The following is a 10670-nucleotide window of genomic DNA, read 5'->3' on the forward strand; positions in this document are numbered from 1 at the left end:
ATAAGCATTTAAAAGAATTTCATGTTGTGTGTTCCAGCATGAAACCTCAAGGAGTTTCTGAGGATCAAATCAAGCTTCGAGCTTTTCCCTTCTCACTAGAAGGCACAGCTAAGGATTGGTTGTATTACCTTCCTTCTGGATCCGTTAACTCATGGAATGGAATGAAACAGATATTTCTGGAGAAGTATTTTCCTGCTTCCTGTGCTGCCAATATAAGAAAAGAAATTTGTGGCATCCAGCAGTACAATGGAGAGAGTTTGTATGAGTATTGGGAGCGATTTAAGAAGCTGTGTGCAAGCTGTCCCCATCATCAAATAAGTGAGCAGGTATTGATTCAGTATTTCTATTGAGGGATTTCTACCAATGGACCGCAATATGATAGATGCTGCCAATGGAGGAGCTTTGGTTGACAAAACACCAGATTAAGCAAGGAGGCTGGTTGCTAACATGGCAGTAAACTCTCAGCAGTTTAGAATGAGAATGGATCACACACCCATGAAGGTTAATGAGGTAAGTACATCTAACCTTGAGAAACAGATTTCTGATTTAACTTCTTTGGTGAGGCAATTGGCTATAGGGAAAATGCAAACTATTAAGGTATGTGGGATTTGTTCGGGTTCGGGTCATGCTACTGACATGTGTCCTGCATTACAAGAGGATGAATCAATGCAACATGTTAATGCAGTAGGAAATTATGGACAACCACAATGCAGGTATGATCCCTTTTCTAATACTTATAATCCAAGATGGCGAGATCATTCCAATCTGAGTTATGGGAATCAACCAGTGCAAAACCGATACCATCAGCAGAGACCACAAGTAAATAAACCACCTCCACCTCCACCTCCACCTCCGCCTCCCTCAAATCAAGGTATGTCACTTGATGAAATTGTTAAGGCCTTGGATAACAATACCCAATAGTTTCAACAGGAGACCAGAATAGCATTCAAAATATAGAGAGACAGATTGGTCAGTTAGCTTCATCTGTGAGCAAACTTGAAGCTCAAGGTTCTGGAAAGCTCCCATCACAAACAGTCATGAATCCTAGAGAAAATGCCAGTGCTATACTGTTGCTGAGTGGGAAAGAAGTTGATAATCAGACTCCACATGAGCCAATAAAAAAGAAGAAGCAAGGAGTAAAAGGGCCAATATTTATTACCCTATTAAGAACAAAAAGAAACCAGCAGTGAAACATAAGTTATATTTAAAAAAGAAAAAAATCCAAACTGTCTTTATATTTTGCCTTTTCTTTTCCATAAATTCTATTTTGTTATTTTTATCTTCCAACAAATACATAATCACCAACTTTTATACTTTAAAATTTAATTTATAGAATAACATTATTGAAGGGAAGTTTTTTAAAAAGCAACGATGTCATTAATTTTATTTACTTTATAATTTTAATTGAATTTGCCTTTTATGGTTGTTTTGAAATAATCAGAATATAGATAAATTGGATAATTTTTTTAATTCGAGGCAATGTATTATATGTTTAATAATTCATATTATTAAATATTAACTGCATTTTTTAATTAACGTCAATGTCATTCAATTTTTAACAAGTAAATTTTGTTAAAAAGTTAGAACTATATTTTAATTGGCCCATTAAATTGAATTAAATAATATATTTACAAAAGTTTTGGCTCTTTTTTATATTATTAGGCTTAATAATTTAATTATTTCACTTTATAGTTATTTGTTAATTACAATGACAGATAAGGCAATGAGGTATTAGCCATTAGATCTTAAAAAGTTCTACACAACTAAAAAATGGATCTTTGATTTGATCAAAGATAAAACCAATGGCTAAAAGAAAAATGAAAAGAGCGCACCAGTAGAGAGAATCAAGAATAGGGAAAGATATTCTGCTATGCAAATAAGGAACAAACTGAACGGGTTGGCAATTTATGAAAGGAGAAAAGAGGGGTTTGTTTCTAGAATGGGCAAGCCCACTCTGGATTTCCATTTTTACTCATTAAAATTTAAAATTTTTCCTTTTATTTGCAAACCAAATCTATTTCAAAAATATTCTCTGGCTGGCTTAGTTTAGATTCAATATAGAGAGGGAGTGTGCTCCTTAATCAATTTTGAGTGTTTTAGGAAATAAAAAATGCATATATACTAAATAAATATTTCCTTTTAGGGAAGCAATTTAGTTATTTTTGGTACAAACAACAAAACAAGATATAAGATTTGCCCATTAATTACTATGTTAGTATTTACTTAGAAAAATTATAATAACTATTCGATAAGATAAATTCAGTCTTAAAATTCACCAACTACTAAACAGATCAAATGTATAACTCAGAATATTTATATTTATACACATTAAGTATTGAATTTTAATTATAAAATATAGTTCCATTTAATTCAATAAATTTAATTAATTGAATCCTAATCATTTGACTGAAATTTAAACTTAAATTTTTTAATAGTATAGTGATAATTTGAAAAAAAATAATTTCTATACCTACTAAATTTTGACGGGAACTAAACCATTTAATATTTTAGAAGATTTTAGGAATTTATTAGTAATTTTATATAAACTAATATTTATTACCCTATTAAGAACAAAAAGATACCAGCAGTGAAACATAAATCATCTTTAAAAAAGAAAAAAATCCAAACTGTCTTTATATTTTGCCTTTCTTTTCCATAAATTCTATTTTGTTATTTTTATCTTCCAACAAATACATAATCACCAACTTCTATACTTTAAAATTTAATTTATAGAATAACATTATTGAAAGGAAGTTTTTTAAAAAGCAACGATTTCATTAATTTTATTTATTTTATAATTTTAATTGAATTTGCCTTTTATGGTTGTTTTGAAATAATCAGAATATAGATAAATTGGATAATTTTTTTAATTTGAGGTAATGTATTATATGTTTAATAATTCATATTATTAAATATTAACTGCATTTTTGAATTAACGTCAATTTCATTCAATTTTTAAAAAGTAAATTTTGTTAAAAAGTTAGAACTATATTTTAATTGGCCCATTAAATTGAATTAAATAATATATTTGTAAAATTTTTGGCTCTTTTTTATATTATTAGGCTTAATAATTTAATTATTTCACGTTATAGTTATTTGTTAATTACAATGACAAATAAGACAAGGGGGCATTAGCCCTTAGATTTTAAAAAATTCTATAAAACTAAAAAATGGATCTTCGATTTGATCAAAGATAAAATCAATGGCTAAAAGAAAAAGTAAGAGAGCACACCAGCAGAGAGAATCAAGAACAGGGAAAGATATTCTGCTGTGCAAATAAGGAACAAATTGAACGGGTTGGCAATTTATGGAAGGAGAAAAGAGGGGTTCGTTTCTAGAATGGGCAAGCCCACTCTGGATTTTCATTTTTACTCATTAAAATTTAAAATTTTTCCTTTTATTTGCAAATCAAATCTATTTCAAAAATACTCTCTGGCTGGCTTAGTTTAGATTCAATATAGAGAGGGAGTGTGCTCTTTAATCAATTTTGAGTGTTTTAGGAAATAAAAAATGCATATATACTAAATAAATATTTCCTTTTAGGGAAGCAATTTAGCTATTTTTGGTACAAACAACAAAAACAAGAAATAAGATTTGCCCATTAATTACTATGTTAGTATTTACTTAGAAAAATTATAATAGCTATTCGATAAGATAAATCCAGTCTTAAAATTCACCAACTACTAAACAGATCAAATGTATACCTCAGAATATTTATTTTTATACACATTAAATATTGAATTTTAAATATAAAATACAGTTCCATTTAATTCAATAAATTTAATTAATTGAATCCTAATCATTTGACTGAAATTTAAACTTAAATTTTTTAATAGTATAGTGATAATTTGAAAAAACATAATTTCTATACCTATAAAATTTTGATGGGAACTAGACCATTTAATATTTTAGAAGATTTTAAGAATTTATTAGTAATTTTATATAAACAAATATTTATTCCCCCATTAAGAACAAAAAGATACCAGCAGTGAAACATAAGTAATCTTTAAAAAAGAAAAAAAATCCAAACTGTCTTTATATTTTGCCATTTCTTTTCCATAAATTCTATTTTTTTTGTTTTTATCTTCCAACCAATACATAATCACCAACTTCTATACTTTAAAATTTAATTTATAGAATAACATTATTGAAGGGAAGTTTTTTAAAAAGCAACGATGTCATTAATTTTATTTACTTTATAATTTTAATTGAATTTGCCTTTTATGGTTGTTTTGAAATAATCAGAATATAGATAAATTGGATAATTTTTTTAATTTGAGGCAATGTATTTTAAGTTTAATAATTCATATTATTAAATATTAACTGCATTTTTGAATTAACGTCAATTTCATTCAATTTTTAACAAGTAAATTTTGTTAAAAAGTTAGAACTATATTTTAATTGGCCCATTAAATTGAATTAAATAATATATGTGCAAAAGTTTTGGCTCTTTTTCACATTATTAATCTTAATAATTTAATTATTTCACTTTATAGTTATTTGCTAATTACAATGACAGATAAGGTAAGAGGGCATTAGCCCTTAGATCTTAAAAAATTATATAAAACTAAAAATTGGATCTTCGATTTGATCAAAGATAAAACCAATGGCTAAAAGAAAAAGGAAGAGAGCGCACCAGCAGAGAGAATCAAGAACAGGGAAAGATATTCTACTGTACAAATAAGGAACAAACTGAACGGGTTGGAAATTTATGGAAGGAGAAAAGAGAGGTTTGTTTCTAGAATGGGCAAGCCCGCTCTGGATTTCCATTTTTACTCATTAAAATTTAAAATTTTTCCTTTTATTTGCAAACCAAATCTATTTCAAAAATACTCTCTGGCTGGCTTAGTTTAGATTCAATATGGAGAGGGAGTGTGCTCCTTAATCAATTTTGAGTGTTTTAGGAAATAAAAAATGCATATATACTAAACAAATATTTCCTTTTAGGGAACCAATTTAGCTATTTTTGGTACAAACAACAAAAACAAGAAATAAGATTTTCCCATTAATTACTATGTTAGTATTTACTTAAAAAAAATTATAATAGCTATTCGATAAGATAAATTCACTCTTAAAATTCACCAACTACTAAACAGATCAAATGTATATCTCAGAATATTTATTTTTATACACATTAAATATTGAATTTTAATTATAAAATACAGTTCCATTTAATTCAATAAATTTAATTAATTGAATCCTAATCATTTGACTGAAATTTAAACTTAAATTTTTTAATAATATAGTATAGTGATAATTTTAAAAAAATAATTTCTATACCTGCTAAATTTTGATGGGAACTAGACCATTTAATATTTTAGAAGATTTTAGGGATTTATTAGTAATTTTATATAAACAAATATTTATTACCCTATTAAGAACAAAAAGATATCAGTAGTGAAACATAAGTCATCTTTAGAAAAGAAAAAAATCTAAACTGTCTTTATATTTTGCCTTTTCTTTTCCATAAATTCTATTTTGTTGTTTTTATCTTCCAACCAATACATAATCACCAACTTCTTTACTTTAAAATTTAATTTATAGAATAACATTATTGAGGGGAAGTTTTTTAAAAAGTAACGATGTCATTAATTTTATTTACTTTATAATTTTAATTGAATTTGCCTTTTATGGTTGTTTTGAAATAATCAGAATATAGATAAATTGGATAATTTTTTTAATTTGAGGCAATGTATTTTAAGTTTAACAATTAATATTATTAAATATTAACTGCATTTTTGAATTAACGTCAATTTTATTCAATTTTTAACAAGTGAATTTTGTTAAAAAGTGAGAACTATATTTTAATTGGCCCATTAAATTGAATTAAATAATATATTTGCAAAAGTTTTGTCTCCTTTTATTATTATTAGGCTTAATAATTTAATTATTTCACTTTATAGTTATTTGTTAATTACAATGACAGATAAGGCAACGGGGCATTAGTCCTTAGATCTTAAAAAATTATATAAAACTAAAAAATGAATCTTCGATTTGATCAAAAATAAATCTAATGGCTAAAAGAAAAAGGAAGAGAGCACACCAGCATAGAGAATCAAGAACAAGGAAAGATATTCTGCTGTGCAAATAAGGAACAAACTGAACGGGTTGGCAATTTATGGAAGGTGAAAGAGGGGTTTGTTTCTAGAATGGGCAAGCCCACTCTGGATTTTCATTTTTACTCATTAAAATTTTAAATTTTTCCTTTTATTTGCAAACCAAATCTATTTCAAAAATACTCTCTGGCTGGCTTAGTTTAGATTAAATATGGAGAGGGAGTGTGCTCCTTAATCAATTTTGAGTGTTTTAGGAAATAAAAAATGCATATATACTAAATAAATATTTCATTTTAGGGAAGCAATTTAGATATTATTGGTAGAAACAACAAAAACAAAAAAAATAAGATTTGCCCATCAATTACTATGTTAGTATTTATTTAGAAAAATTATAATAGCTATTCGACAAGATAAATTCACTCTTAAAATTCACCAACTACTAAACAGATCAAATGTATACCTCAGAATATTTATTTTTATACACATTAATTATTGAATTTTAATTATAAAATACAGTTCCATTTAATTCAATAAATTTAATTAATTGAATCCTAATCATTTGACTGAAATTTAAACTTAAATTTTTTAATAGTATAGTATAGTGATAATTTAAAAAAAATAATTTCTATACCTACTAAATTTTGATGGGAACTAGACCATTTAATATTTTAGAAGATTTTAGGGATTTATTAGTAATTTTATATAAACAAATATTTATTACCCTATTAAGAACAAAAAGATACCAGCAGTGAAACATAAGTCATCTTAAAAAGGAAAAAAAATCCAAACTGTCTTTATATTTTGCCATTTCTTTTCTATAAATTCTATTTTTGTGTTTTTATCTTCCAACCAATACATAATCACCAACTTCTATACTTTAAAATTTAATTTATAGAATAACATTATTGAAGGAAAGTTTTTTAAAAAGCAACGATGTCATTAATTTTATTTACTTTATAATTTTAATTGAATTTGCCTTTTATGGTTGTTTTGAAATAATCAGAATATAGATAAATTGGATAATTTATTTTAAAGTGAGGCAATGTATTTTAAGTTTAATAATTCATATTATTAAATATTAACTGCATTTTTGAATTAACGTCAATTTCATTCAATTTTTAACAAGTAAATTTTGTTAAAAAGTTAGAACTATATTTTAATTGGCCCATTAAATTTAATTAAATAATATATTTGCAAAAGTTTTGGCTCTTTTTTATATTATTAGGCTTAATAATTTAATTATTTCACTTTATAGTTATTTGTCAATTACAATGACAGATAAGGCAAGGGGGCATTAGCCATTAGATCTTAAAAAATTATATAAAACTAAAAAATGGATCTTCGATTTGATCAAAGATAAAACCAATGGCTAAAAGAAAAAGGAAGAGAGCGCACCAGCAGAGAGAATCAAGAACAGGGAAAGATATTCTTCTGTGCAAATAAGGAACAAACTGAACGGGTTGGCAATTTATGAAAGGAGAAAAGAAGGGTTTGTTTCTAGAATGGGCAAGCCCAATCTGGATTTCCATTTTTACTCATTAAAATTTAAAATTTTTCCTTTTATTTGCAAACCAAATCTATTTCAAAAATAATCTATGGCTGGCTTAGTTTAGATTCAATATGGAGAGGGAGTGTGCTCCTTAATCAATTTTGAGTGTTTTAGGAAATAAAAAATGCATATATACTAAATAAATATTTCCTTTTAGGGAAGCAATTTAGCTATTTTTAGTAAAAACAACAAAAACTAGAAATATGATTTGCCCATTAATTACTATGTTAGTATTTACTAAGAAAAATTTAGTAGGAGTCGAAGCCACCTAAAATAAATCTTACTACCAAGCTACAAATTAACTATAGAGAATAGTGAGCAAGGTCGAATCCACAGAGACTAGATTATTAATATTCTTTTAAAAATCAGAAAAATTAATAAGAATAAACTGAGGGAGTTTTTTTAATCGCAAAAAGCAGAATTTAAAGAAAATGAAATTACAAGATTATAGGTTAAGCAAGTCAATAAGAGAAACAATTCCAGCCAAAGGTCATCTCTGTGCTAGTTCTTTAGTGTAGACTGTAGATATAAATTTAAACTCATTAATTCAGTCAATAAATTGGTTATAGTTACTGAAAAATGCTTCTGACAACCTTATCTTTCCATAGTACTAGATTAAACAAGACAACGTGCTATGAATGATCCCTTACCAACAAATAACACGCGACTAAGATTCAATTTATTGATAGAATTAAAAATGAGAAAGACCTGATTCTAACCAACAAACTACAAGCATAGTTCATTTAAATTAGATTATTTACCTCCTTAATATGACTTGAAAATCTGGTTCTAATCAAGTCATATCAATTGCTACTAATGTTAACTTGATCAAACAATTACGGATTTGGTCTAATTAACTAGCATTTTACCATTCTAATTAACTAAACAATTGGCCAAATCATTTAATTAAACAGAAAAATAAATATCCACCACAAACCAATAAGTGCAGGAAACAAACAAATATTGAAGAATTGAAATGTGCGAGAAGAAGTATAACAAGATCTCACAACACTTTCGTAAAACTAAGTATTTCGATTAAACCTAAAGCTGGAATAAAATGTTTTAGCCATTCATGATTGTTCAAGCTAAAGAGAATAATAAACTGTCAAAACTAAAAAAATAATAATAATAAATAAAATAAATAAATCTCTCAGCCCCCTAAACTAACAGCCCTTTTCTCTTTATAGTAGAGTAGAGAAAATTCAAAAATAGAAAGATAATTACAACCCAATAATAACCAAATAAAATCCTAAGATATCTCCCTAATTCTTGTCTTCTAATAACCACCAAGAGCTTTCAAAAATAGATGGATATCATTGACTTTCAAAATAGAAAAACACCCCCCTTTTTTGCAATGCCTTGAATTTCTCCAAATGAGCAAAATATTCCAACAAATCAGCAATTTTCCTTTAACTGCCCAAAATCAAAAAAAAGGAAATAAATCATAATGAAGATATCAAAATATATTGCAATGTTTAACAGACTTTCCTTCAAATATTCAATAAAAATATCAATCTATCAAATTCCCCCACACTTATCACTTGCTTGTCCTCAAGCAAGATCAAAATCTAAACATTTCAACATCTTTTCACTAGATTCTAGTCCAAATAAATAGAACAAAGCTGCTCAACCAAAGAATTTAAGCATACAAGCAATAGAGAACTAGCAAAAACAAAACGTATCTTCCAAAACTCATAAGAAGGAATAACTACCTTTGTAATACCTCTCAAACACAAACAAATGAGCCTTGCACCAATTCAGGACACAGAATTTTAAACCCAATATAATTAAGTCAATTCACAACAGAACAATTACCAAAACCTGCCAAGGAAAATCATGCTCAAGCAAACATAGTTAAAAAAATGAAATTGCCAAGTACTAAAGATTACCATATTGTTTCAGCACATTTTGAGCACATTTTAGGCTTGCCTGAGATGTCATCATCCTTTCGGCGCGAAGGTGAATATTTGTGATACCCACACCCGGCTACTTGGAGTCACAAACTCAGGTGGCTACTAGCTCCACTATTGTCCATTATCGGACAACGGAGTAAGAATTTAAATGGCTTGTGCTCTTATTCCATATAAGCATAGACAATTTTTTTTTTTTTTGGGTCACTTTAAGTAACTTGGCAAAAGCATTAAGCACACAATTCACATGCAAAAAGATTATGGCAGATTCGTGGTGAGTGTTCCAATCATGAATTGATCATTTCAGTTTAAAAACAAGCAACTCATTACTCAAAATCCATTAAACAAGGCTTATCTCATTTGAATCCAAGAGATTCCTTAAAGAAAGCTATTCAAAATTGTAAGCAAAAGAAAATCTATTCTATTAAAGCTAGTAAAGTATTGCTAAGACTTGAACTATAAGAGAAAGGCAGCTCAATCCTCAACAAACAACATAGGACTTAAGGAAATCCATTGAAAACTGATTAAAAGTGCAGAACTACTATTGATAGAAACAAAAATCATCATCCCCCTATCAACAGAAAGCATTTCCAGGCAATACCCATCAGATTTTTCAACCAACTAATAAGCAATTCAAGCAAATCCCAGCAAAATTAGAACAAATTATTCAAGTTCTACGTCAATTTTTCTAATTCCCTTCCCCCACAATGTATTTCACATTATCCCGATGTGAACTCAAGGCAATCATTCAAAGCAAGGAAAAACAGGGGAAAGAAAATAGGTGTAAGTAAACTCCCCTGAATGCTGTGACCTCAGCCTGAAATTTGATTAGCTCGATTCTTGCATGAGAGCAGCAAAGAGGAATTGCAAAATCCTGAACCGCGCGACTTCGATTCTGCATCTCCGACAAAGACTGAACGACGCTACCAAGGAGAGAGGAGGATCGTGGGCTCTGAAGAGGACGAACTTTGATGGCGAGATCTGAACGAGGTGAACTGCAGTGGGCGATGGTGGTGCTAGAGAGTTCGCGAGATGAATCAGAAAACCGAATGATAAGTCATACGTTTATTTTCTCTTTTCTATACCATCGTATAATCTTCTTTCCTTTGAATTTGTGTAAAACTTTTAACAATCTAATATAATATTTACTTTGTT

At 28.0% G+C, this 10670-nt stretch overlaps 1 non-coding gene across 1 annotated transcript; it reads right to left on the reverse strand.

The window, feature by feature from the left end:
- Positions 1 to 209: 209 nt before the first annotated feature.
- LOC131174384 (small nucleolar RNA R71) lies at positions 210 to 316 on the reverse strand. The gene has a single exon (XR_009144632.1). It is a non-coding gene; the product is annotated as a small nucleolar RNA R71 (small nucleolar RNA).
- Positions 317 to 10670: the final 10354 nt, after the last annotated feature.

Source organism: Hevea brasiliensis, chromosome 15, assembly GCF_030052815.1.
Source record: "Hevea brasiliensis isolate MT/VB/25A 57/8 chromosome 15, ASM3005281v1, whole genome shotgun sequence".
Taxonomy (NCBI): domain Eukaryota; kingdom Viridiplantae; phylum Streptophyta; class Magnoliopsida; order Malpighiales; family Euphorbiaceae; genus Hevea; species Hevea brasiliensis.